Raw genomic sequence first — 27,422 nt, forward strand, 5'->3', positions numbered from 1 at the left:
AGACGCCAGCAGGTGCTGAACCCCGGCTTCCTTCCCATCCTCCTCAGACCCAGGGTGGGAACCCGCCTGTTCTAGGCCTGAACCCTGCGACCCCATGCACAGGAGACCCTGGACACCGCAGTGCAAGGGCTCTCCTCAGGCCCACCCCTCCTGAGGGTTGATGACGGCTCACCCTGCAGCTCCCAGAGGTCCGGGTGCGGTGCTTGCTGGCACATCTGGCCCCAGCTGGGTCTCAGGGGAGGGAGAAGCCAAACGAGGGGGTGCGGGGATGTAGCCCTTCCAGCCCCGCTGAGTCCTTCTCTCTCCAGCGGCCACTCAGACATCACTGTCTGGCCCTTCCCTGGAGAGGAAAATCAAAAAGGGTCAAGGGGCAGAGAAAAGGCAGTAGTTCAGTGAGCACGTGCACAGCTCCATGTAGGGGCTGGAAAAGGAGAGGAGGACACGGATGGGGACACGAGAAAAGCTTTCACAGGTATTGGCAGAGGGGGTGGGACCGCGGAGTGAAGAGCAGGCTTACACAGGACGGTGGGGGTCTGGTCCGGGTGGTGGCTACCGACGGTATCACGGAGATGATGGGTGCATCTCACGCCGAAGTTCCCTCGGCGCAAATCATCCAGTGTCTTTCCTCTATTCATCAATGCACAAATACAAACAAATCACCTGCTGGAAACTTCGCTGTGCCAGGCGATATCGGGGAGACCCCGGGAACACCCTGCTCCCACGGGCGCTAGTCACAGGCTAGCCCTCGACAGGGACACAAGACTCATGAACAGGAACACGCACGCCCATGCATCACCCACGACACTGGCTGTGCGAGACCCCCACTGTTCAAAATGTCTGCTCAGAGCAGCCCCTGATCATTCCTAATGTGACAAATACAGACAAGCATGCAAGCCTCCCAGCAGCCCCGCTCAATTTCCCTGGAGCGTCTATGACCTGTTCAAGAGTTTGCACGTGTGTGTGTGTGTGTGTGTGTGTGTGTGTGTGTGTGTGTGTCTGACCGGGCACCTCAGTAGCGTCTGTGACTTTGTGTCTGGGAGCCCTGGAAGAAAGGAATTTCTAAGAATCGTGTCAGAGCAGCAAAGACACAGGGAGGTCTCATAGGCCTTTCTCACCGTACAGAGGGGCTGAAGAAAAGGTCCAAGGGGTGGAACCATACGCCTTGGGTCAGTCAGAAGTGAACAAGTTAACAAAACTGGCCAGCAGGCTTGTCTTGAATGACAGGGGAGCTCACCAGAGGTCAGAGGCAGAATCCGTGTTGGAACCGCAATCATCAGAACCCCTGTGCCTTCTGACTGTGGCAGTAGTGGGGAAGGTGGTGACACCTGGTGTCACCTGGGCCAGCCTGGAGCATGACAATCGCTGGAGACAGTGGAGGGAAGTGGCTAAGGGCTAGGCTCTGGAGATAAACTGCTACGGCTGGAATCCTGGCCCTGTCACTTACTAGACGCTTCTGAACAGCGCTGCAGCCTCGGTTTCCCCATTTGGAAAATAGGGATGATGACACTGCCTCCCTCACGGGGCCGTTGTGGAGAGTAGATGGGTGGATAAATGCAACAAATCTAGGGGGCGTGCCTGGCACGGAGGAAAAGCTGAATGAAGATGCTTCGCCATGCCGATTCTCCGCTCGCACGCTGGCCAGCAGGATTCCGGCAAGCCGGCTTCCGCTCAGAGTCAGTGCTGGCACCCAGAGGCCACCGCCCTGCTCTGGGCTTCCTTTTATACTGATTTACCTTGTAATCCCCAAACCTGGCCAGCAGGCAACTCATACAGAAGCTCTAGCCACCTCCTGGTGAAAATGAGGACAGGGGACAGCAGTCCGTGCGGCTTTGTCCTGTGGCTGGGGTCGGGGGCATGGGTGGACCCGGAGCGCTGGACAGCAGACTGATGCGTCCCAAGCAGGGAGGCTGGTGTCCGCACGACACTGCATGTTCTCCTGCCTTGGGATTGTTGACTCTTTGCAGGACTCTTGTGGCTGTATACAAAATAGGCATTCTAGAGAGTTCCTGCGGTTGGAGCTTACGTGAGGCTGTTGACATCCGCACAAAGAGTTGTCTCTTTGTGCAGCTCCTTTTTATTTTTGGCATTTGCTCTACTCTCTACATTTCCACCCCCGCCCCACATCACTGCGTGTCAAAACCAGCAGGAACCATGGAGCCGGCCTTGTCTTCATTTTAGCACCGAGGACCCTGAGCACGGACGGATGTTTTTCTCGTAGCTGGTATGAGCCTTGCCGAGTCTGCTGAAGCCAGGCTGGCCGCAGCGGCTCCCTCAGGGCCGGGTACCAGGCCTTCCTTAGCAACCGCCACTGAATCACAGCCGAGAGCGCTCCTGGGACCGGCCCCTGGGGTGGGTGCGTTTAAAGCAGCCACACTCGAGCCCGAGCCTGGCAAGCTGGCGAGAGGAGTGTGGGCTCCGCGCTGGCATGGGGCCACCTGCCCCTCCGCCTCCTCAAGAACCCGTGACAAACAACCTCGCCTGGTGCCCAAGCCCTTGCCAAGCCGCGGCGCAGTAAAACCCTGGCAGACACAGCAGGGAGTCCAATTTCAGCCCAGCGGGTGGGGAAACCAAGGCAGCGAGCGCCCAGTGTGTACAAGGTCACACATCCTGCTGGCAACCGGAGGCCAGGCGTCCAGGGCTGTACCCCGAGCGCTCGGGCCCACCTCAGCCAAGGCTCTGGGCCCCGAATGCAGGGAGGACCGACATTTTCCGAATCCCATTAGCACAGAGCCCAGAGAAAGGCCCAGCACTTTCCATCCATGAGTCCGCACAGCAGCCCCCTCTCACCAGGGGACCGGAGGCACGGAGGCTCCCTAGAAGCCCCCTCAGGGCGTCAGGTACAGGCCAGGCATCCAGTTCTAGAGGATTCCAGCTTCCAGCTGAGTGCCTGGAACACCAGACATCAAAAACCTGGCAGGCTGAGGGAGAAGCGAAGACTAGATCATTACAGCAGAATGAAGGGAACCGAGAAACCAAGGGAGGGGAGGAGGGACAGAGGCCAAGAATGTTTCAAGGCAACCTGAAAGCTCCTGCAGATTAAAGCAGGCCCAGACACTGGCAGCTTCCCCACTGCCTGCCTTCCTCGGCCTGTGGAGACCTGGCGCGTCCCCGCCCCTCCTCGGGGTCAGCGCTGGTCCGCACGCGTGTGCGCGCACTGGTGCCTGAGGGTCACCGCGGCCGTGGGAGCCGTCGCATACTGCGCTGCTCTGTGTGCACGCACGCCCTGGGGCACACGCGTGTGCAGGGACCCAGGCTAGGCGTGCAAGCCCACAGGAGTGTACGTGTGTGTTTGTGTGCAGTCTACAAACATGTTTTCAGCAAGCTCAAGGAGAAGCAATCAGTCATCTCCTAGGAATCCTAGCAACAGCCGTCCCCAGGAAAGGCTCCTGCCAGCTGGAGCCGCCGTGAGTCAGCAGAGGCTGCTGCGGGAGGCGGGGAGCTCTTGCCCCCGAGCCTGGCCGCTCCCTCTCCCGGCCTGGCTGCCTCGCCCGGGTCACGGCTTTGGCACTGATGTCCCAGAACACATTCCTGGAACTGGCCAGCACAGGCGGCTAAAGGGTTTTTCCCTCCTCCTCCCTCTCCCTCTCCTGTCCTGTTGTCCTGGCCCTCCCCACACCCGCCCTTTTTTTTCCCCCCTTCTTGCTGCAAAACCAAACCAAAACACGGCATTCAGGAGCTCAGGAACTACAGCCAAAGGGCAGGAGCTGGCGGGGGAGGGGATGGGACACGGGGCTGCCTAGGCCTGAGCCGGCCAGGGTATAGGACACCTCAGGCCCAGCAGCAGAGAGCACCGTGCTGGGGACTGCTGAGCTCTGCTGAATTCCTATGGGGCAAAAGTGTCATTGCCTGGGGCTCCGGGGAACAGGAGTTCAAGGTGGTGGCTCGGAGAGGTTGGACTGTGCCTGCCTTTGCCCCATAGCAGACCCTGAGGTCGCTAACACAGACGGCCAGGCTGGAGGGTGATCGGAGGAACAGAGAGGCCGATTATTAATCCTGGCTCTATTACCTGACTGCTTACTTTACCTTCACAGCACCCCTCGGGGCAATAGAATTCTCTCCCTTTACAGATGGGGAGATGGAGGTGTAGACAGGTAAAGGGGTCTGGCCCAAGGTCACACAGCTATTAGCTTTGGAGCTAGATGGAATTAAACCAGGCTACAGCTGCCTGGGGGCTTTAACCGAGGGACCACACAGCCTTTCTTCCAGAGCCACACCTGTGAGGTGTGCGCCAGGATCGCCACACCTAGAAAAAAAAAATACAATAAAAACAAAAAGGGCCCTTGCAGTCCGCGCTCCCTCTCCCCTCGTGCGTGCAAACAGATCTGGGTGAAGAGCAATCTGCCATCTCAGCAGCCGCCGAGGCAGGGGCAGTAACAGCCTGGCCCAGCCCGAATCCCTGGCCTCTTTACTGGAGGCAGGAAATGAATAAAAGCTAAATGAGTTTGAAAATGCCAGGAGGCAGTGTTTATCCCCTTCCCCCTCCCCCTCCCCCCTCCCCCTGGCAAGGACCGCGTATAGTTACAGTTTAATCTTGGAAATGCCAGACAGCTGTTCCCCGTTGCTAAGAGACTGGCCCACATTATGCAGATGTCAGGGACCTCAAATGTCTGCCGGAAATTACAGATCATGTTGGAGGAGCAGAGGGGCCTTCTCTCCGCTGGGGAAGCGCAGCGGGAGACCTGGGAAGGGGGGGTGGCAGAAATAAGGGGCCCACCCCTTCCCGGGTCCCCCCTCGGTGGCTCTGGATTCTTCACTGTGCTTGCTCCGCCGCCCTGGCTCCCTCCTTCCTGCAGCTCCCACCCCACATCCGGGCCTTCTTCCTTTGACAACAGTGCTGAAGCCCATCTCCACCCTCCCCCTCCAGTTTTCCTTCTGGGGCATCTTTCTTCGGTCCAGTGTCTCTCTGTCTGTCTCACAATCTTTCCTGCCTCTGGGATGAGGCTAAGCCGGCTGGGACAGAGCTGGGAGGGGTGACCCCACCTTAGGAAGAGGGAATCCCACTCCTTGAGCCCCCCTCACCTGGGGCTGCAAATGGAAACACACATGCACACACACACCCTCCCTGACATCCCCCTCCCATTGCTGTCCCTGAAACCCAAGTGAGGGCCGCTATGGCAACCACGGGCTACCCAAGCTGCCGCATCCCTGGTCCCTGGGGAAGGGGACTGCCATGGGTGGGGAGGATGGGAGAGGGGAAGGGGAAGCCCTTGTCCAAAGTCTAACGGGGAGCCTGATTGAAGGTGACAAGGGCATCCACCAGGGCCCTGGGGCAGGCAAGAAGCAGGCCTAGCTCCTCACTCAGGCTGGCGAGGCCATGGAGAGGCTGCCAGGTAGTGCCCAAGGAGCGACTGGCATCCCCAGCGTCTGCAAGATGACCCCTGGGTAGTGTGTGGGGGGGGGTGGGCTGAGGCCTGGGTACGGAGTGGGTGCTGAGTGCCTGCTACTTCCCCGGAGAGCCCACAAGGTAACTTGAGGGCAGAAACTTGGTGTTACTGTGCATGCGTCCAGTTGGTATGCACCGTCCCCGCTGCTGACTGTGTGACCTCAGCTTCCTCCAGCCACATAAAATAAAGCCAGCTGGACGGTATGTGCCATGGAAGGTGGCCCTGAAGGTAAGGATGGTGTGTGTGTGTGTGTGTGTGTGTGTGTGTGTGTGTGTGTTCACCCATATACGAAAGCATTTTAGAAAGTGGTTCACGGAGCCCCATGAAAGCAGGGCCTTACGAGCACCCATCTGGCCTTCCCTGGAGATGCCCCTGAGGCTGGTAAGAGGGAAACACTATTTACACAGCTCTCTTTCCAGCTACCCGGGTCTCCCTCCCTGCAAATGGATAACTCAAGGAGGGTAACTCAAGGAGCGCCTCCCTGGCTCTGTGTCCTGGCTCCTCCAGTCCGCTTCTCATCCAGCACGCTCCTACAGCAACAGTGATGTTGAATGGGGAGACTGAGGCATGGACACTTCTAAGACCTGCCCAAACCAGCACAGACATTAGCTTTTCCGTGAGCCCTCAGAGCTACCAATCCCCTACCCGTCCCCTCCGGGCCCAGCAGGACCATGACCTCTGTCCCCACCTGTTAGATGCCAGGGCTCCTCCTCCTCCCCTTGTTAGCTATGTGAGCTGGGTCTCCTTAGCTCTCGTTCCCCTTCTGGAAAGGGAAACAGATCATAGTACAGACCTCTCAGGGGTGCTGTGAGGATTGAGTGGGATGAAGTACAACCTGCTTAGCTCCTGCTAAGCTCTCAATACATTTTCGTTCTTTTATTAAGGTGGAGCCATTCCTGGGCCCTGCCTCCTTAGAAAGGTGCCACCAGGCTTCAGCAGTGAAAGAAGGGGGATTTCGCTGGGCTGCATATACACCCACTCCCACTCTACCCCAGCCTCCTAGCACAGTGGCTGGTTTCCACCTCTTTGGAAGGTTCTAGATAGGTTGTCCAGGACGCACCTGGGAGAACTCTGAGGCCAGGCACCAGCTACCAAGACCAGGGAAGTGGGGGTTTCATGGGGCCTCAGAGAAGATGCTGTATCAGAGAAGTGGTGGGTGGTGGAGGACGTGCCCCCTTCCCCGTGGAAACTGCTGAGCCAGGAAGGATTTGGCGGGCAGGAGCCACGGAGACTGAGTCATGGCTGGCTCCCGGCTCATTCAGCCTCTGCGGCCCTCTGAGGCCTTCGCTTGGCGCTTGGCGGGAGGGAGGATGCAGCAGCTGCTCAGCCCTGTCTTTGTTCCTCGTTCTCTCTCCCTCAGCCTCTCCCACCCTGCCATTTCCTCTCCCCTGCTCGCTCTCCCTCATTCACTTTCTTGGCCTCCTCCTTTCTATCATTCTCCCACCGACCTCGGTTCCCTCCCCCTTTCATCCTGCCCTTGAAGCGGGTTTCTTGCTTTCTCATCCTTTCTTCCCCCTCAGAGCTCAGAATCACACTTGGCAGTCTCCCCTCCCACCTCCCTCCCCTCCCTGGTGTCCTTCCCTCCCCCCTCCATTCCCTCCCTCCTGTCTCTCCTTCCTCCGCCCCTTCTCCTCCACCTCCCCCAAACTCTCTGTCTCCTCTTCACCTGAAGGAGACACTTCAAGTCCCCAGACTGACAAAGCCAGGTCAAGGTCATCTACCAAGCCCTCACCAGCCCTGGTCTGGGAGACTGGGGTCCAGAGACCAAGGTCAGAGCTGAGCAGAAAATCAGAATGAGTTGGGGAGAGTTTGTTTCGGAGTCCAGACAACCCCTACAAGCACTGGCGCTCGCTCCCTCTCTGGAGATCTCCTATGCCAGGCCACCTGCTTCCAGGTCCCTCCTGCCTCTGCTCCCAATGCAGCAGGGACTGTCAGAGTCCAGACCCTTTCCTGCCTACCGCCTTACTCTCTGCCCTCGTGTAGGGAGGCCAGATGAGAAAGGCAAGAAAGAAATCAGAAGCAATAATAAACTGCTTTCAATCCGAAGGAAAGAGGCTGGGGGAGGATTGTACCATAGATGAGGTGCACATGTTGTGGTAAGAAACAAAGGGCAAGGCTTTGAAACCAGACAGGGCGAACTTGAATCTTGACCTTGCTTCTTACTCGCCAATGAACTTCAGCAAGACACTCATTGCTCTTCAGAGTCCACCTCCGTAGAATGGGAATAAGAAGAGCACCTCTCTGCCAGGGCTGTTGCAAGAAAGCAATGAAAAAGTGCACAGAAGTGCCTGGCGTGGCTGCTCCTAATCCCGAGTTCCTCCCTCCTTAGAGGAAGGGAGTCTTCCTGGAGGAGATGGAGTTGTTCTGGGTGTGGAAGGATAGGTAATAATAGTAATCATATTTCTGGTGTATTTTGCTACCAGGCACTATGCTAAGCACTCTGAATCAATGGTCTCTTTCAACCCCCCAGCGCCTCTATGAGGCAGTTACTGTCTTATCCCTATTTCAAGGAAGAAGCAGCTGAGGCTCAGCAAAGCTAGGCAATTTACCCCAAGTCACACAGCAAAGTGGAGAAGCAAAATTCTTACCTCCTCTGCTATCAGTTGGGGTGGGGGTGGGGGACACAGTAAGAATGACAGCAGACAAGACCAAGCACAGTGCCCAAATCAGGCAAGAGCAGGGGGAGGGCAGGGGTCTGGCGGTGGCTAGCACCGGAAATTCTGATTGAGCCCAATGCAAACCCAGCTCTCAACCCCCGGGTCAGACTAGGAGCTTTCCTGTTTCCTAGGTCAGCCTGCCTGAACTCTTGCTGTGGAACCACGGTGGGGAAAGCGGGGTGGGGTCCAGTTTCCCAGCTCCGGAGCACCATGTGTCCGAGGTTCCCTCTCCTTCCCACACACACACCCTATAATCCAGATAATCCCTGCAGTAATGTCCCAACTCCCCCCCGGCAAAAATGATCTCTCTTGGTTTTTTGCCACCCTCTGTTGTATAACAGGGATAATGGCTCCTTCTCTGGGGAATCAGGACAGGGCCTGTGGGGCTACTGTCTGTGATCGCAAACAGGCGTAGGCATAGAGGGCACGACGATGACGACGAAGGGAGGCGGGTCTCGTATGGGAAAGAAGGGCAGTGAGGCCTTGAAATAGATGGTTTCTGGTGGAATGAGGTGAGCTGGGGGGACCGTAGCCAAACAGGTGGAGTTGCCCCACCTATGTATCCCAGCCCCAGCACCCTTCCCCCAGCCATCTCGGATTACACCCAGCACTGCTTTCAAAAAGAACTCCGCAGTTTCCATGGCAACTCACCCACGTGGTCTCTGCCTTGGAGGCTGAAGTGGGGAGTGGTGAAGGGCAGCTGACAGGAGGCAGGAGAAGCTCCTACAAGGTGAGAGCAGAGTCCCACCCTCCTGCCATCCGCCCTCTCCTCCAGCCGCCCCCCCCCAGCTGAGGCCTCAACAAAGCTCCCGAGGAAAGAGGAGATGGAGCTCCAGGACAAAAAGGCAGCAAGGTCACTTCCCCCAAATGTGCCCTTGGCCACGGGCCCTAGGGCAGCATCCTGTCCCACCCCTGGGCTCTTCAAGGAGAGGCCCCGGGAGGCCCTGAGCAGGAACATGCCTTTGGTTGTATCTCATCTTCCCTTCCTTTGAAAGGGGTTTGGCATTCTGTTCAGGAGCCAGGGCTTGAATTCTTTCTTGTTGAGCTGTGTTACCTCGGGAGAGCGGCTCAACCTCTCTGAGACTGTGTCCTCATCTTTACCATGAGGACCGGCACATCTGCATCACAGCTTAGAGCGGAGCAAGTGAAATCACATTTGGGAAAATGCTTTGTGAAAGAGGAAGCATAAAAGAGAAAAACGGAGATGCTCCTGGTGAACCGGGAGGGCGCTCAGAGCCCACCGTTGGCCCCCTATCGGGCCAGCGGCCCAGCTCTACTGCATGGAAACTGCAAGTTCAGAAACTCTTGTATTTATTAAAACCCTGATTTGTGAAGCCCTCACCTTCCTGTATTAACTGTGTCTTGATAGCCCCTGAACTGGACCCCAAGCAAAAGCACCTCCTTCTGGCCAAATACCTCATCTCGGACCAAGTGCCCTGTGAACGTGACTTGCGGTCCCACCACTGTGCTGATGTCAGGTCAGCAGGGTTTTCCCTGGAGAAGACAGAAGATAGCACAGCTTTCTCTGGGCATTTCCCGTCCTTTCCCCCCTCTCCCGGCTTTACACTGGGAAGCTCCCTCGTGGTTTCTGGCTGGCAATTTCTCTCCAGCCCTGCTGATGGGGACTCGTCTGAGCTTGGTCCCCTGAGAGGCAGCCAAAACTCCATGATGCCGAGCTTAGCAGAGGGGTGGGGTAGAGGGAGAAGAAGAGGCCCAGGTGCCCAGGGCACACACACCGCCAGCTAAAGGAGCTTGCACCTGTCCCTGGCCTCTCTCCTCCTTCCTGGTCTCCATGCACACTGGCTGGTGAAGAACCCACAGGCTTTGCTCAGCTGCCCCAGAGAAACGGCATGTCCCTTCCCTTCTCCCAAGAGTCCCCGGGGGTCCCTGAGCTGCTACCTCCTGCCCCGGGAACTTGAGTGGGCTGCCCGTCTCCTTCTGAAAGCCTCCCTCCCTCATCCATCAAGGGGGGTGATTCTGGAGGCCCCCTTAGCTCTAAAACACTGACTCGGCAATTCTCTGCAGCAGGCAGAAGGGCCTGGCCGTGCAGCCTCCTCCCCCACGGCCCAGCCCCCTCCTTCCCTTTGTCACCTCACTCGGCAGTGCCCCCCATCCCAGAGAGGGTGGCTTTCATTATTTTTTCTTTATTTTTATCAAAGGGTATTTTTTGTCAAAAATTGTGTCTCCCCTGAGACAACACAGCCTTTGAGCAGGCTCCCCTTGTTTCCATGGCAACAGCAGCTGGCTCACATGTGTGGTTGCTATGGAAACAAGGCTGATTCTCCTCCCCTCCCTCCTTCCTCTCTCACTTTCCCTTCCTTCCTCACCACCTCACTACCCCCTCCTTCTCCTTCGCACCACTTGAGATGCAAGAAAGGGCAATGGGTGTTCCCCTGCACTGTGAGAGCAAACTGGGTCCTGGCCCCTCAGCCCGGCTAGGTAGGAGCCATGTGGGTGGACCCCTGTGACTGGCCAGGGGGCACATCCGTCCACAGGGGCCCTTCCTTCCATAGTCCATACACTGGGGTGCAGCTTGTCTGGTCCAGGGCGTGGGGTGCAGGCAGACCTCAGTGCTCCGGGCAGCGACCCAAAGGAATCCTGCGTCTGGCAAGAGTGGGGGCTGACCTCTCGCCTGGCTGGCATAAAGCCCACCCCAGACGTGTGTCCAGCACCTTCTAGCTGCAGACAAAACCTGTTTCTGCCACAGCAAATACATGCAAAAGAAAAGGAAGGATTCTTGGGGAGGAAATCAATGGCCAGAGATGGAGACAGGAGAGAGGGAGAGGACAGAGAGTTATGTCTCGTTTGTCAGTCTATGGTACCAAGATTATGTATCATTTTTCCCACAGATGTGGGAGCACCTAAAGCGTGGGAACCCTGCCTGTCTTGTCACGGATGAATCTTCAGTGTCTGAAGGGAGAGAGAAAATAGTATACACCAACACGCTCACGGTGACGGTTTTTAGGTGATGGTTCTTATTATAGCCTTTTTTGCTTGTTTTCCGCAGCGAACATGTATTAAATGTATAAAAAGAATAAACAACAGGTGTATTTGTTTGATCTGAGAGGATAAAGGGAAGTGAATTTGAAAGAGGCCAGATTGTGGAACAAACCAGAGGCAACTCTCCCCTAAAAGCCGGCACAGGCGGACTCTGCTGTGTCTCTCAGGCCACATGCCGGGCCCAGAGGGGTGAGGTGACTCTCCACTTGGCATGAGAAAGGCGCCAGGTAAGGGCAGCTGAGAGCGAGAGATTCTTGTCATCTGTGCAAACTGGGGTGACAATGATGTGACGGGGAGGTGGGCACCGGCATCCCCTGGCCCACCCCCACCCCACCTCTCCTCTCAGGCTCTCAAGCCTCAGACTAGAAATTTGACTCAATCATGCTGGAGAACTGTGAGAGCTGTCTATGCTGATTTGCCCAAAGGGGCAAATTCCAGCTCTCTGTCTCCCGAGGGGCAGGGTGGGTGGAAGGCATTCTCAAGGTCAAAGAAGTCATGCAGATTCTTGTCCTCAGCCAAGGGCACACTTCTCTGTTTCCTTCCCCCCACCCAGAGCCAACACACTGGTGGGGGCGGGGGGGGGGACCCAGGCACCTTGGAAATCTGGAAACCTGAGCGTCTTGGGTTCTGGGGGTACAGGGGCCTTGGGGGGTGTCGTGCTTATACTCCCATCATCCCTCCGTCTGAGGGACAGACAGAGGACAGGGAGGCGAGGGCTCGGCCAGCAAACCCTGCCCGCCATAAAGGTGGAGAGAGGGGCAGAAGGAGAACAAAGAGAGGCCAAGGAGGAAAGGAAAGGAGGAGAAAGAGGGAAGCGGCTCTCCGCCTGGCCACCGCCACCAAAGAGAGGGCCTTGCCTTGCTCCTCTGCGGCCCTCTGTGAACCGAGAGGGAAGTGCCCAACATCCAGGGGGAGGGGGAGGCCAGTGATGGGTAGGTGGGCACGAAGTGGGGGAGGGTCAGGAGATTGGTGACGGGGTGTGTTGCATTCGGTGCCTAGTAATAAAAATAAAACTGACAATGTCAGTTGCGCTTTTGAGTTCTCCGGACCTTCACAGCAAGAAAAGCAGCACACGAGGTTCTGATTTGCTCGCTCCCACCCAGTCTGCGCCAAGGCACTGAGGTGATGCTCTCTCTGCTACCTCCTCACCAAAGCCAGGTGAGGCAAAGCTAGCGTGCCTCTAGGGTACTGACCGTGGTGGTGGAGATCCAAGGGTCAGGAGGACGGGCAATGAGTCGTGGATTGTGTCCACTATAAAGTCGCAGAGGAATCATCTCTACAACAGCCCTGAGGAGACGTTCCTCCACTCTGTGCTTGAATGCCTCCTGTGACAGGGATCTCATCTCCTTACAGATATCTCCTCTTCCCAGTTTCAATTCCCTCTTCCTAATATTTGTGCTACCCTTTCCCTTAAAAACAAAACAAAACTGTGCTTCCCATTCCTTTATCTTTACAGAGAAAATCAGTGACATATAACATCTGGGTCTATCTATCATCCATGCATGCCAAATTAGCCCTCACCCCAAGGGTGATTCTCAAAAACTCCCTACGTTCCCTTCCCCCCCACCTTCCAAAATATTGTTTTGCTGGTGGCCCTTTCTGCAAGCCTGAGCCGCACGTGGGGTGCAGCGGGCCGGGTTCTGTTCTTGCCATCTCTGTGGCTGCTTTCTTCTTGCCCTTGGTTCTGCGCCCTTCCTCCAGCTTGAATGTGTCCTTCTCCAGGCTGAACTCATCTGCGGGCTCTGCCAGACGCATTTCATCGCCGAGGCTCCTCCCCTTCTCCTTCTCATCAAGACCTTTCATGATTACATGGAGAAATTCGTGTGCGAGGGCCTCCCAGACATGCTTAACATTCTTTTCTGGCTCCCCAAGAGGATCGCCCCTGCCCTTTGTCTCTGTGTTTTGAAGGTTTACCTGACCGAGTCAGATAGGCCACTGGCTTCCCCTGAGTCTCCGCGTCTTTGGAGTGGGGAGAGCGTATCAGTATCCTAAGGCTGCCGTAACAACTTACCGGAAACTGGGTGACCTAACACTTCAGACGTTTATCGTCTCACAGTTCTGGAGACTAGACGTCTGAAATCAGGGTGTCAGCAGGGCCCTGTTTCCTCGGAAGGCTCTCGGGAGAATCCTTCCCCGTCCTCATCCAGCTTCTGACGTTCGCCCGCATCCCAGGTCCTGCTTGGTGTGTAGACCAATTACTCTGATTTCTGCCTCCACCATCACATGGGCTTTCCCCTCTGTGTCTCTCCGTGCCTGTGTCCATACTTCCTTCTTCTTACAAGGATATTGTCTTTGGACTTAGAGCGCACCCTACTCTCGTATGACCTCATCTGAATTTGGTTACATTTGCAAAGACCCTATTTCCAAATAAGGTCACATTCACAAGTTCCTGGTGCACATGAATTTGGGGAGGACACCATTTCACCCAGTGCACTCCCTCATCCTCTCCTTTATCCAACCCACCATCTCCCGCCCCTGAGAAGCTTTCTTGGCTCAGTCAGTTAGCCTGACTCTTCGTCCTTGATGTCCTGCAGGTTCCCAACCAGCAGCTCTCAGTCTCCAGCATCCCAGCGTGTCCTCAAATCTTGGGCGCATGGGTGGCTCAGTCTATTGGGCGTCTGCCTTCGGCTCAGGTCACGATCCCAGCGTCCTGGGAACGAGCTCTGCATCAGGGTCCTTGCTCAGAGGGCAGTCTGCTTCTCCCTCTGTCCCTCTTCCTGCTTGTGCTCTCTCTCTGTCTCTCGGATTAATAAATATAATCTTCGAAACACACACACACACACCCCTTACCGTGTCACCTAAACGTGTCCCACTGCATTCAAGTTAAGGTACAAACATTTGCAGCACAGAACACAGGACCTGTAGCAAGGCAGCTCTTACCTACTGGTGTACCTTAGCTTGTTTCATACCGTCACACACGCACAAACACACGAACCATTCTCAAGCCATGCTCTGACCCAACAGTAGCTCTCAGGAAGCACCAGGCTCTCTCCTGCTTCTGGGTCTTTCCACAACTGCTCCTCTCTCAGATGTCTGCTGCTTCTCCCTTAAGATAGACTCAGCTGTGCCCACCACGTCCGGGACACTGCCTCCCACTGCGAGCTCAGGTCAGCGCTCTGTCTCCTGCAGCCCTGCCCTGTCTCTGCCCCTCACAGCCGTGACCTTCTCCAGGACCAGGACTGTGTCCTTTCTCAGCTTCTTCAGAACAGTCCCTGGAGCATGGGGAGGAAGCACGCGTGAATAAATGATACCGTGTCTGCCAGGTCCTGCCGAGACTCCTTTGATCTGCATGTCTGCATTCCTCTGTTTCCCATTCCACTTAATACCCACCTGTCTTTATCGGGTCCCTGGGACCCTCCGGTCCCCACCAGCCCCACAGCCGCCTCCTCTCTGACGTCCAGCTGTTCTGCAGCCTCACGCGGCATTCTGGGCCTCTTTATTATTATTATTTTTTTAAGATTTTACTTATTTATTTGAGAGAGAGAGAGCACTGGAGAGAGGAGAAAGCACGAGTTGAGGGTAGAGGGAAAGGGAGAAGCAGGCTCCCCGCTGAGCAGGGAGCCCGATGTGGGGCTCGATCCCAGGACCCTGGGATCATGACCTGAGCCGAAGGCAGACGCTTAACTGACTGAGCCACCCAGGCGCCCCGGGGCCTCTTTAAACAGCCTGCTTTCTCCCCCGTCCCCCAGCTGAACTTGTTTCCCTGTAATTGGATTATTTGCGTGCACGTGCTTTGGGGACACATTATGGGAAACCGTTCTGTGACACTGTGGTGTGGAGTTGGGTACAGCAGGAGAGGACCCAGGAGCCCCTCAGGGAGCTGGGAGGCAACAGAGAGCAGACATGCTCACCTGGAGGTAATGGGCTTGCACGCACCCCCCCACCGCCGCAGGGTAACACCCCAGGGTACCCCTTGGTGTTTGCCAGGGCACTCGAGCCCCTCGGGGCTTCTTGCTGGCAGAGAAAAATGGAAGCCTTTCTCCTGGGATGTTGCCCACAGGAAAGACATCATGGGGCTGCTCCAGGGCCTGACTGAAAGCAGAGAGAAGAAAGGCCTCGGGGGCCCTGGGCTTCAGGTCCGAGGGTCCCCTCCCGGCAGGGAAACTGTGCTGGGTAACAGAATTACCCTTAGCCCCAGGCCCCGGCTGCAAGGACTGTCCTCATCCCCGTGGAGAGGGGAGGCAGGAGCTGGACTGCCTGTACTCACGGTGCCCAGGGCAGCTGCAAGGTCCAGTCTCGAACTCTCGACCGGCTTTCCAACTGCCAATCAGTCAGGAGTCTCAAACTCAGCATCTTCCCTCCATTCCCCAGCTCTAAAGCCTCAGGGCTTCTCTTTTGGATAAATGGCATTCCAGTTACCCAAGGCAGAAGGCAGGGAGTCTCCTTTGACGCCTCTCTCCCCCAAGGCCATGGAGCCGGCCACCGAGAATGGTTGGCGCTGTCTGTGGACCACCGCTCCCGCCATCAGCTGTGGCCCAGGCCCTCTGCCACATCGGCCTCTTGCACTGGACTGCTCTGATGGTCCCTGAACTCCCCCCGGGCCCCCCCTTCCCAAATCATGAAGCAACCACCAAGTCTGGAAGCAGAAGCAAGTACAGAAGTTGTGGCTTGTGGTTCTCACGTGACAATCCACGACACAGTACTATTACCCACCTTTCCAGACTTGGGCCACTCTGCAGTCTCTACCTAGGGGCCTGTGTAGATTTGCTCACTCAAATTTGATCTTGTCTCTGTCCTGTAAAAATCCCCCCTGGATTCCCCCATGAAGTCGGGGGCAAAATGCCCATAGTGTAACTTTGAGGCTTCCTGGGTAAGAGGGCCCTGCCCGTGAGGTGGTGGGTGGGTGCCCTTCCACCCAGACTTCTGGCAAACCTCTCCTGATGGGATTTACTTTCTTCTTTTGACTCTTAAGAACACTCCTCTTTTACTTTTTTAAAAGCTTTTATTTATTTATTTGACAGAGTGAGAGAGCATAAGCAGGGGGTATGGTAGAAGGAGTGGGAGAAGCAGACTCCCCGCCGAGCAGGACCCTGGGATCATGACCTGAGCCGAAGACAGACACTTAACCATCTGAGCCACCCAGGCGCCCCCCAAGAACACCCCTCCTTTAGAATTCCCCAAATTCCCAAGCTGCTGAAAGTACGTCTCCCCCCAGAGGGCATCCCTGGAAGCTCCCTCTGTTTCCCTGAGAACGTTCATCCCCTGCTCTCCAGCACAGGCTCCTCTGGGAGGTAGTGGTGGGCCCTGCCTCCTGCGGCCCTAGCCAACTGGAAGGCTGGCCTGGGGCAGGACCCAGCAGTTGGGCCTGGTCTGCATGCCCAGGTCGGCTGCAGATGCCCGGGTGACAGGACCGGGGCCCGAGGGAGGAGCCCCAACGGCGGCATTGGCTCTCCCTTGACGCCCCAGCCCCCAGCCTCCCCTCCATTTTGTATTCAGGGCCCATTCACTGCTTTAATGAAACTAACCATTTTCTCGCTGCCCTGTGCTCCTCGCTGCATTATTCATGGGCTCCACTCTTCGCTGCCGACAGGCACAGGCTGATCTCAGGCTCCATTCAGAGGAAGAAAGTAAAGGCCCGGTGAAACGGACCCCTCCCGGCCCCTCCCACTCTTCCTTTTCTCCTCCACCCATTGCTTAAGTCAAGAGGGTCCAGAAGAGGGTCTGTGATGGCCATGGACACCTCTCGGGGTCCTGGGAGCCTTTAGTCATTTGCCGCTTCCCATCCAGAGCCGCTGCTGGCTCCAGGGGCCGGGCTCTGGACAAGCATGGCCTTGGGAAAACCCTTTCTGTGGAATGGCCTCAGGTTTCTCCGGCCTGCTCACAGCCCTCACACCTGCCTTTCAAGTGAAGAAGTTCCCTTGAGGCCACTGGCCCTGAGGGTACGAGAAGAATGCACTGTCTTGGTCATTTTCCTGCCCCTCAGGGCCTTGTCCCGCGACCCCAGGCCGGGGGACAGGCCACCTCACACTGCCAGGGCTGGGTTTCTCACTCCGGGCCTCTCTTGTGCAGTCTTCCCTGAGCCATCCCTGGGCCCAACCACCCACCTCAGCTAAGCATGGGGTGGGGAAGCACCCAGCAGGTGGGGCAGGCCCTCCTCCTGGAGCAAAGAGGCAGGAGCGCTGCCACATCCTCTTAGGCTCCCTGGCTGCCTGCCTCACTGACCCTCACAGCCTCCCCGGACAACATACAGACAGCAGGGTCCAGAGGGGCCTAACCGTGACGGGTGGGGACAGGGGCCTGTGATCATCCAGGAACTGTGCCCTGAGCACCCATCTAATGACCGCCTTTCCTCTTAAGCAGTTCTCTGAGGCAGGGGATATGTGTCCCTCCTCACAGGTAAACACACAGGCTCAGAGCAGTTACTATGACCAAAGTCACACAGCCAGCAAGTAGCAGGGCCCACCTGGCTCGAGAAAGCACCCCTTTGAGGCAACTCCTGGCGAGGCGGAGGTCTCTTGGTAAGCATGCTCCCTGGCACCCCGATTCCTCCCTTGCCACTTTTCCAAGGGCCGGTTCAGGAGGGCCCGGCCTGCGGTGCCCAGCTGGCTGGGGATGCGGCAGCTCCGCAGGCCCCAGAAGGACCCAACTGCTAATCAGAAGCACTGGTATCCAGGCAACCAGCCTCCCTGGCTTGAGATAAGCAAAAACAGCTGGGAGCTGCTGAGGCTGGGAAGCCGGCAGCAGGGAGGGAGATGGAGAGCCAGCCAGCCAGTCGGCTTTATTTTGAGCTTCTTATTCTCACCTTCCCAGACCTCGGCTGGAGCTAGGGCCTTTCCCCCAAGCTCCTGGCTGCTGCCTCAGGAGAGGGGTCTCCTGGGGCTCTGCCCAGCCCTGAGCCCAGCACAATTTGGGTGAAGTCGTGGGAGAACTGCTGACCTCCCCTCATTCTGTGAGCAACAAAGGGAAGGGAAGTTGGTCACAGGCCGCCAAGGTGCAGGGGCTCTGGGGTCATCAGAGAGAGAGAGAGAGAGAGCAGGGGGAGCAGCAGAGGGAGAGGGAGAAACAGGCTCCTTGCTGACCAGGGAACTCTATGTGGGGCTTGATCCCAGGACCCCAGGATCACAACCTGAGCTGAAGGCAGATGCTTAACCGACTGAGCCATACAGGTGCCCCTCTGGGGTCATTTAATAAACAGAACTAGTTGAGGTTCACCTTTTGAGGCCTCGAGGCCCCTGGGAGAGATTACCCTCTTCCTCTACATGGGGCCCATTCTGAGGACAGGCTCAGCGGAGAACCCCTGCCTCCCCCCATTATGGCAGTAGTAATCAGGCATGGGGAGCAGTGCCACAGACAGTGTGGGGACATGGACTGTCAGACCAGCTAGGCCGGGATCAGTTCTCACCCTGCCCATTATAAGCTTGGCACTGCCTCTCTAAGCCTCAGTTTCCTCATCTGTGGAATGGTAATGCTGTAGACGGGGAGCTGGGATAGAAGCGAGAGAAAGCATGTGAAACGCCTGGTACAGTGTCCGGTGCTGTTGGTGCTGCTCTGGCTATCCTTCTTTCCTCTTCCTGTCCTTCCCTCCTCCTGTCTGGGCCTGCCCCTGCCCAGCCTGGACGTCTCTCCCGCACAGATCTGTCCTCTCCCGGGCTATTTCTGTCTCTGGTTCTAAAGGTCAGTGCCTTTCCTGGGCTATGGCAGCTGCTGTCTCTTCCCCACCTCTAAGTGGTATTAGTCTCATGCCTGGGGGCGGGGGGCGGTTGCCCCAGGTGACTGGCTCCCCCTCCCTCGCCTTCACCCAGGACTGTCCTGGGCAGGCCCAGCCCCAGGTTGACACATGGTTTTCCAAGGCTGTCACTGGGCCCAGAGCATAGTTACTGACTGATGGACAGACAGCAGCCAGTGGCCAGAACGCTCTTGCCACTCCTTCAGCACTAGGGCTCCCAGGGGCTCCCCACTGACCCCCTCGGCCTCTCTTAGAGTTCTGGCTCCAAGCCATCCCAGAACCTTCACAGGGACCCATGGGCTTTTCCTATATGAGAAGGAAGGGAGGGGGGAGCCTTTCTATAGAAGGCTTAAAGGAAAGGACCAGAAGAGGCAGCTTACCTACCCAGTAGGAAACCATCATGCTACCTTCAGGATTGTCCTTCCCTCCACTCTTCACATCTCCCTGCCTCCAGTCACTGACCCCCTCTCCTCTGCTGCCCCTTCCTTCTGGGGTCTGTGACGGGGGTCTGGCAGGGGGAGTGTAGTCTGGAAGCTCCCATCCTCAGGCAGCCAGCTGGCGGGACTTGCACCCAAAGCGTCCCTCATCCCCAGCACTGGTGTGGACTAGCACCCCGAGATTTGGGGAGGAGGGAGAGGAACCGGTGAGTGACACACCCCTGGAACGAGAGCACAGGGGCACCTGGCTGGCTCAGTCAGAGGGGCCGTCTCTGACTCTTGATCTCAGGGTTGTGAGTTAGAGCCCCATGTGGGGTGTAGAGATGACTAAAGAAAATAAACTTAAAAATATATAAAAACACTAATTCAAGGGGATACATGCACCCCATATTTATTTTTTCAATTTTATTATTATTTTGAGTGGGGGAAGGGGGACAGGAAGAGGGGGAGAGAGAATCTTAAACAGGCTCCGCTCCCAGCACAGAGCCAGACATGGGGATCGATCTCACGACCCTGAGATAGTGACCTGAACCAAAATCGTGAGTCAGAAGCTTAACCAACTGAGCCACCCAGGCGCCCCACCCCTATATTTATTTTAAAAAAGAGAGAGCTTCGGCTCCAGCCGGGCAGTGACAAGGGCAGGCTGCAGAGAGGCGTGGCCTTCTCCAATGTTGCTACAGAGACTCCAGGACACTCCTGGCCCATCAGCCCCCCAAGCACCCTATGTGACATGCCTGACGCATCCAGCCTTCACAGCCCTGGCTCCTGGTCCCTGAGCTTCAGCAGATTTGCCAGGTCATTGGTCCTAACGACGGTTCCCTCAAAGAAGGAATGCAGCCCCCGTTAATGACGGTTCCCTCAAAGAAGGAATGCAGCCCCGTTCGTTTGCACTTAGGAGTTCCTCCAAGGCACCCACACTGTGTCCTGACCCCCGGGGCAGGGGTCCGAGGGCCCCCCCTTCCTGCCCGCCCCACCCTAGGGATGACCTCACTGGAAGGCCCGGAAGGACAAGTGAGACCTTGGCTGGGGACGAGGGGTCTGCAGGCCCAGTGGAGGTCTTAGTGCAGGTGCTGGAGAGGGAGCAGGGCTAACCTGGGGGCCCCAAACCAGGCCAGGAGAGGTAGAAAGGAGGAAAAGACAGCCAGGGGGGTGAGAGTGGGGGGGGTGGGGAAGGAGCAGCTCCCACGCCTCCCGCTGCCCAGCCCCAGTCAATTTCTCCTATTCTTTCTGGCACCCCTAATCTCCTCCCCTCACTGACCCACTCCTGCCGCAGAGCTTCCGGCCTAGGAGCAGGGACACAAAGGCAAGATAAACAGCACCGAAGGGGGCTCGAGAGGAGCATTCCAGAGCTAAAAATAACAGGATCAGCTGGCTGGAAGAGCTAGCCCCTCCCCCAGCCTCCTCCACCCCTCCCCCTCCCCCACCGGGCTGGGTGGCCCCCAGCTCTCCACTGAGCCCCCAGTCTGGAATGCTAATCTGCTATCTCCTGGTCCAAGGTCCCCTTCCAAGACCCTGCCCCTAGGTGTGCGGCCCCAGCCAGGCGAGAGGGGGAGCCCAGCCCCGCCAGCCCCACTCCACGCCAGCCCCACTCCACGGCACCCACAGGGAAGCACCAGTGGACCCACAGCTCAGCAGCTGACCCTCCCTCCTGCCTTCACTATTGTTATTTCGGACCCATATACAAGTTTGCAGCCCTATCAGCAGAGGCAGAGCTCCCTCAGACAGCGAAGGACCCTGTTCTCCCTACAAGCCCAGCTCTCCCTGCCTTGGTGAGGATTCTACCCCTCTAGATGACAGGAGGGGAGGACTTGGAGGAAAAGAACGTTCCCGGAGAAAACTCACCATCAAGCACTGCTAGGTGCCCGGACGGCGCTACCCCGTTCACACAGAGGTAGCTATTAGCATATCTCGTTTCCAGATAGGGAAACCAGAGGCTCCAGGATTCGAACAAAGAACTCAGAGGGGGCCCAGGGCTGCGTGGTGGCCTGTGTGGCCTGGGGCTGCCTCCACAGGGCGGGTTCTTCCTCTCCAGAGCTGAAGCCTGGCCCACCCTGTCCCCTCCGGCAGCTCAGGGGGGAACCCACCTTGGCCCGTGGGGGCCGCTGTCCCTGACGACTTCAGCAGAGCTCCCTCCATCGGGGGGCACTGCCTGGGCAGGACAACCTCCTCCTCACACCCATGACGCCCTTAGGGTGTTCCGGAGGAGGGCAGCTGGTCCGGAGGGCAGGAGTTTTAGGGGACCACGCCTGGCTCCAGAGAAGGCCCTCTCCTGAAAAGCCGGGAGGCCCTGGACAGGCCTGCACAGCATCAGCGGGCCCTGCAGCTCCCCCCACGCTGGGGTTTGCTCTCTCCTGCTGGCCACGGCTGGGGAGGAAACAGATTGTTAAACCCAGAGCAAACAGGGCAGGCTTCGCTGTGATTGAGCTGCTGTCTTTAACGGGCTGGCCGAGGGGGCTTTTTGGGAGTCATGGGAGGCAGCTGCTGTCCTCCTGAGATGCAGGGAAGCTGGAGGAAAGAGGCCTTCACAACTGCAGGGATTCAGTCTCCTTGTGGAGCGTCTCCCCCTTTGGGGATGGCCCAGCATCCTGCCAGCCTTGAATACGTCTAGTGTTGAGAGGCTCACCCCCATGAGAAAGCTCTGGTTACTAGCAGGCTCTCCCTCATTGCGTTGAGCTACAGTCACCATCCCTGTGCTTCTCATCTCCCCTCTGGGGCCACGAAGCTGCCCCCCTTTCCAGAAGGGCCTTGCAAAAATAGAGCCCTGTATCCAGACCACCGAGTCCCGGCAAGCTTTCAAAGGCTAGAATTGGGGGGACAGCCACAGAAAGAATTAGACGATTCAAAACCACACTGCCCTGGTTGATAAGAACCCTACGCAAGCTCTGCTCTCGGGGCGCCGTGTCTCACAGACGTCGGCACGTGAGGCGCCATTCACACAGGGGCTCTTTATTTAATGAACAGGAGCAGAACCTTTTACTGCCCAGCCTGTGTGGACTCTGCACGAAAGGGTCTCACATGTCTGGTAAACAGAAGGTCTTTCTTTGACGGCAGCTGGACATTGCATCGTTTACCGGGTTTCTTGGAGTCCTCAGGCCAGAAACCTGGGCGTCCCGGACACTTGTCCCATTCGCCCCACCCTCCAGCTCCTCAGGAGCAATCCTTTAGCCCCACCCCAGCCAGGTCTCGTTCCCACCCACTTCTCTCCATCCTTACGGCCACCACCCTAACCTGCCCACGCCGCCCTTACCTCTCACCTCCTAACTGTGCGCCCCACTCCCAATCCCTCTTCCACCTAGAAGCCAGAGCAAGGGTCACATCCCATCATTCACATGTGCAAATGTAACCATGGTTATCAGTGCATTTCATTTTTTTTTTAAGATTTTATTTATTTATTTGACAGAGAGCCAGCCAGCCAGCGAGAGAGGGAACACAGCAGGGGGAGTGGGAGAGGAAGAAGCAGGCTCCCATCGGAGAAGCCTGATGTGGCGCTCGATCCCAGAATGCTGAGATCATGCCCTAAGCCGAAGGCAGATGCTTAACGACTGAGCCACCCAGGCGCCCCGTCAGTGCATTTCAAATCACCACATCCCTCACCTTGGGCTACAAGGCCCTTCAACACTGATGCTGAGGTACCTCCCTGACCACAGGCCTTCCAGAAGCACGTCAAACTTCTTCCTGCCGAGGGGCCTTTGCACTCGCTGGTCCCGCTCCCTGCAACATCTCATTAGCTTTTCACACACCTGGCTCTTTCCTAACCTTCGGGTCTCAGCTAGAGTACCATCTTCTCAAAAAGACCTCCCCTGACTGTCCTATCAAAATCAGGTTCCCTTGTCCACCCTCTCTTATAGGCTGTTTTCCATTTCATCTATACCACTTAATGCATTTTCTCATTCACTCATTCATTTATGACTGACTGTCTGCCTGCCACGCTCACACGTAAGCTCCGGGAGACTACGGACCCTGTTCGTCTTGCCCAGCGCGGTACCCCACGTTGGGCCTGGCGCCTGGAGGCACACAGCGAACTCTGGTTGGGTGATAAATAAACCCATTGCCCTTGTGGTCTCCGGGGTGTTGGGAATCCAGCTCTCCTTGGAAACAGCAGCGAGATGAATGTGAAAACCACTCACCGGCCTCCTGAAGCCCCTCAGAGGAGGGAGGCATGAGAAAAACTAGCCAGTTCTCAGATTCATCCATTCATATGTCCACTTACTCACTCCTTTAGCAAAATCTGAGTGCTTCCTGATAGCCGGAAACTGCTCTAGGGACGGACTCCTCAGTGAGCTGTACCCCAGTCCCTGCTTCAAGGACCTTACGCTCCCACAATCAACATTCGATTATCAACAAAACAACGTCCACTGAGCCCTTCAGAAGGAAGGGCAGCCCTAGCCTCATGGCGCACGGCATAAATGAAAGCTGCAGAGACTCCTTCCCCAGAGCATGGGGGTAACCCTGCCTGGCCTTCTGTGAAACATCCACCTGCCAGAGCTGCTTCCTTAAAACGGGGGCGCCTGCAAACCAACACCCTCACAGCTAGTAGACCTGTTTTATGGGTCAGAAAACAGGACTCTACCCTGACACAGCTTGTAAAAACAAAAACAAACAACAAAAAAACAAACCCTCTGCAGTGAGTAAACACAAATAGAACTGGGGCGCCTGGCTGGCTCAGCCCGTGGAACTTGCACCTCTTGATCTCAGGGTCATGAGTTCAAGCCCCACGCTGGGTGTTCGGCTTACTTACTAGATAAATACATACGCATAAATACAAACAGACAGAATTGCGATAAATTTGTGATAACTGATTTGGATGCTAAGATGACCAAAAATACCAAAAGCACTGGCCCACATCTAGGTGACACAGTCCCACAGGGTGTGTGTCTGCGTGTGCGACGCCAGTGCCGCTGGGGTGGCTGGGGCTTCCTGGGCAGGTGTGCACCCGGAGGGCTGGTGTGTACTTGGGTAGAGCCCATCGCTCTCTTACTGGTGGCACACACTTTCTTATCTCTTCCCCCTTCACTTATTCACTCATCAAACTTGGGGATCCGTTCCTTGATTCAAGTCCTTGATAGGCTCTGGGGTGAGCCATGGGACAGGGAGGGTAAGGAGAGGGCTTATGCCAGGTCCCTGGTTTCTGCCTTGGGGAGCACAGCCCCACCTACCTGCTGCTCTGGGAGATAAATGTTCTAGATGCCTCCACGTCCTCAGCCTTCTTCCACCCAAGCACAAGATGTGGTCACTTCTACCTCTTAAATAGCTCGGATCCCCTCCTTACCTCCTGCAGGCGCCCTGGGGCAGGGCTCTGTTCCTCTCCCATATTGCTGTCAAACCTCCCCCAGCCTCTGGGTCCTACCACCCCATCCATCCTCCAGAGGCCCCCTAACCCGCCGTTTCCCACCAAAGGCCCCCAGGCCTCGGAGAGCCTGTCCCATGCCCGTACCCGCCAGGCTGGCCCCCTGGCAGCCCCTGCCTCCACACTGGAGGGGGTGACCTCCCGGGACCCATCTCCCCTGCAGAGCGCTGCACGATGCCTGGAGCGCTACCGGTGACACCCTGGGCCGAGGAGACCCGTCAGATTTTTCCTCCTCGCTGAGCTGGGTAACCATGTGGTGGCGGACTAGGCCCCCGCAGAAGGAGCCAGCCAGCGCCCAGCGCCGGCAGCAGCTGGTGTCGCCATGGAAACGGCGCACCGTGCCACACGGGGCCTGGCCTTTTCACTCTGCCTTTTTGGCAGGCTTCCTCAGCCACCCTGAAACCCATTCACCCGGGCGAGCCGGGGCCTTGCCCCTGCCCCCGCACTGCCCTTGGTCCTCTTTGGCCAGCTCTTCCTCCCCTTCCTCTTCTTCCCAGCCACCCTCCCCTCTGCAGCCTTTGCCAAAGCGCTGGGAGGGAAAAGCTAGGCCGAGGAAGGACTCGGATTTTCAATTCTAAGCAGATTTCCCCTCCACAGGCAGCAAGCCCTTTCATGCATTTTCCCCCTATTATCATAAACGCAGGAACTTGCATTAGGATGAATGAGCAGAAACTCCTGTCTTTGTCAGAGCCTTGGCAGAACGCCAGGCATAGAATGACCTAAAACATTCAGAATTAAATGGAGCTGGAGAGGGGGTGGAGATCCCCTGTCGTGAGAAATGGAATGGTGGGGGTTGGGGGGGGGTGGCCCTTGTCTCTAATTATAATAATAGTGTTCACCATGTGCCCAGACCCCGTGCTAAGCCCTTCTCACAGATTCTGGTTTAATCCACACAAAATTCCTATGTGCTCTTTCTTCCCCCCACCCCCAGCCCACTGGTGCAGATGATGAAACGGAATCAGGGGTATCAAGAAACAGGCCCCAGATCACACAGCAAACCAGTGAAGGAGTGGGATTTGAACCCTTCAAACCTGCAGCCTGAACCACAACCTCCAGGTCACCTTCCTTCGGCCTGGTTCCTGTTCTGCCACCAGTTCCTGTGCCCCAGACCCCCAGACCCTCTTCCTACTCTGCTTCTCCCTTCACTCCTCAGCCTCCCTCATGTCCATTCATCAGTGTGATTTTGCAAATCAGACTGGTTTAACTACTTGCTTGCCCCAAATTACATTTAGAGAGGAGACCCCCCCCAGCCCCGCCCAGCAGAGGGAAGAGAGGCTCTTCAAGACCCAGTCAGGGCATGTCGGTGCCTCCTGGAGGGCAGAGACCTTGCTCTGTAAAGCTTCATGGCACACATTTGTCTCCGGTGTACGGACTCTGACCCAGAGCAAGTGCTCAGCAAGTGTCCATTGTATGCTGTGTGGAATGTTCCATGCCCCCCCACCCAGGCTCACAGTCCACTCTTTTCTGCCCTTTCTGTGGCCTGGAGCCTGACCACGAAAGTACTATGTCTCAGAGCTCTTTTCCTGTCTGGCTTCTAGATGGCTTCAGCCGACGGGAAGCTAAAAGGTAAAAGCAGGAGAAGGACATGGGGGCCTTTACTCCCCACTCACTTGGAACCAGGGGTTGGCAGTGGCTACTTTCCTCTGCCCCAGACCACAGCTCCTGTCCTGTCCTCCTATCCTACAGCTCGGCTGGGCCACACTCCCTCAGACCCATCCCCTACCCCCCTTGTTAGCTCTGGGAGGCTTCACCATTCCTTGTTAATTCTCCTTACCTTGTCTACAACGTGTGCAACTGCCCCGGATCAGCTCATTCCCTTCCAGTAGCAAGCTTCTGCTACCTGCCGTGTCCTCTTGTAGGTGGCAGGGGTAGAGCAGGGAACCAAACAAACAAAAAGCGTGCTCTGGTAGAACTGGCATGGAGGAAGACAACCAGCGGACAGACAGAACAGCCCCTCTGTCGGGAAGTGCTCGGTGCTATGAATGAGGGAGCACATGGATGAAGGAGTCAAGGAATGTAATCACTTAGAGGTCATGACTAGACTTTAGAGATAGTCTAGTCTAAATCCCCCACTCTACAAATGAAGGGAAGGAGGCCCAGAAAGGATGTTCAAGGCCGCAGGGTGATGAATTATTGGTAAAAGCTGGGGGGATTCCAGCTGTCCTTGACTCTGACATGGCCGTGGCCAGAGGGGTGCAGCTCAGCCTATGGAAGAGGTGGGGGGGGCAAAAGCCTTTGAAGTTCCTTCTGGCTCTTTCTTTTCTTTAAGGACCATCTTCCAGAAACAATAGTGGGAGCAGCATTTTGCTGGAAGGCTCAGACAGTGATGAAGGTGTCACCTGGCAGGAACAAGGGGAATGCCTCTGTTCCACCTTGGGGGCGCCTCACCACCCACCTGCAGAGAGGACACCGTGGGCCCTGGAGCCCCCAGGATGCAGGGGTGGAAAGGCCTGTGGAGCAGGGCATTGGGGCTGTCCAGTGGAGGGGATGGGGGTGGGGGGTGGAGGGAACGGGGGTGGAGGGGACGGGGTTGTGGGGTTGCGCTGTGGGCCTGGCTGTTTGGGAAGGGTATTGTTCTTGTGTTGCTGACCAAGCCCCAGCCCACGTGCAGAGCTTGGCTGGGAATCTGCAACTGCCCTGGCTGGCGGGGTCGTCCGTTTCCCACCCGGCTTACCATCCCGGCATGCCCCGACGCACTACTGGGTGGAGGGAAACCGCAGTCATCATGTATCGAGCCTGCAATATGCCAACCGCAGTCCATGCAGTATCTCAATACGGGATCGTCTTTGCAGCTCTCCTATGAGACAAGCTCTTAGCCCCATTTTGCAGATGGGGAAACAAGCTCATCAGTTGTGTGACTTTGCCCAGGGCCAGAGAGCTGGAGGATTCAACTCAGACTTGTCTAACAGGAAAGCCTGAGTTCTTGCCCCA

At 56.7% G+C, this 27,422-nt stretch overlaps 1 long non-coding RNA gene across 1 annotated transcript; it reads right to left on the reverse strand.

Moving 5' to 3' along the window:
- Positions 1-178: 178 nt before the first annotated feature.
- On the reverse strand, positions 179-27,422 carry LOC148107696 (uncharacterized). The gene is made up of 3 exons (XR_015721827.1): positions 26,266-27,422; positions 518-627; positions 179-340 (listed from the first exon to the last, which is right to left on the reverse strand). It is a non-coding gene; the product is annotated as an uncharacterized LOC148107696 (long non-coding RNA).

This window comes from Ursus americanus, chromosome 26 (assembly GCF_024610735.1).
Source record: "Ursus americanus isolate L20-20 chromosome 26, mUrsAme1.1.p, whole genome shotgun sequence".
In the NCBI taxonomy this organism is placed as follows: Eukaryota; Metazoa; Chordata; class Mammalia; order Carnivora; family Ursidae; genus Ursus; species Ursus americanus.